Source organism: Euprymna scolopes, chromosome 8, assembly GCF_053919585.1.
Source record: "Euprymna scolopes isolate OS-2025 chromosome 8, ASM5391958v1, whole genome shotgun sequence".
NCBI lineage: Eukaryota > Metazoa > Mollusca > Cephalopoda > Sepiida > Sepiolidae > Euprymna > Euprymna scolopes.
Window position 1 is genome coordinate 127,930,872 of NC_136489.1, and position 1,151 is coordinate 127,932,022.

Below are 1,151 nucleotides of genomic sequence, written 5' to 3' on the forward strand. Positions count from 1 at the left end.
GCAAAATAAACACTTTTTATAGATTCGTCTATCTGGTTACGCAATACACGAATGAATAATATGATAAATCATTCGTGTCGCTGTCGTAGACAGATGTCGGCTGTGAATTCAATTAATTTTTACGTAATACACGTAATACTAAAGAAACAAGGCCGATAGCCATTAGTCGCGTGCTGTCGTGTAATGAATGAATGCGTGAATGTAGGATTGACATGAAATTCTTAAAGATAAACTAAAATGACCGAAAAATGGGCTGAAATGACTTAAATAAATAAAAAATAAATGACTTAGAATGACTTTAATGAACTTAAGGATGAATTGAATGACCTTAAGAATGACTTGAATGCTTAAAAAATAATTGGAATCCTTCACAAACAACTTGGATGATCTGGAGAATGACTTGAATGGCTTTAAGACTGACTGGTTGTAAAGTGGGTGATCATTTCATATTAAATTAATACAGAAAAGTGATCCCCCCACTTTATATCTCAAAGTTACAAACATAAGTACAGTATGTAGTAAGAACAGATACTACACTTTGATCTTGGCCAAAAGGCCAAGAAAGGGGTATTTTTATGTGAGGAGTTAAGACGAAATGGGGACCAACTCCCCGGGGAGTAGGGGAGCTGGATAGTGACAATTTGTATGAAGAGAAGTCCCTACATTGACCAAGGTCTTAACTGTGGGGTCGCCCCACATAAGGTCTTTGCTTGCAGTATCTGCCGGAACAGATACTACACTTTGATCTTCATATTTAATTTATTCCGTTTAAAGAAAAAATTACAATTAAAAAAATGTCAATATAAAATTAAAAAGTTTAAAAAAAGTAAAATCTCCAAAAGACAAAACAAATTTAGGCACAAGGCCCTGTAAGATCTGGGGAGGGGGGTGTTGCAGGGTCTTTGTAACTAAAGTAAAAATTGGAGTCTTTGGCGACTTACTCTTGACTGGCAACATTTACCACAATACCTCATTCACTCTGTGGAATCTAAAGCTAACTAATGAATTCCCAGCGTTTAAGCAAAAAGCATATATTTACAATTTCTCTGTGTGTGTGTGTGTGTGTGTGTGTGTGTGTGTGTGTGTGTGTGTGTGTGTGTGTGTGTGTGTGTGTGTGTGTGTGTGTGTGTACATTTTTTTTTTAATTAAAA

At 35.7% G+C, this 1,151-nt stretch overlaps 1 pseudogene; it reads right to left on the reverse strand.

Moving 5' to 3' along the window:
- Positions 1–359: 359 nt before the first annotated feature.
- LOC145284167 (U2 spliceosomal RNA) lies at positions 360–569 on the reverse strand (annotated as a pseudogene).
- Between the last annotated feature and the right edge of the window lie 582 nt (positions 570–1,151).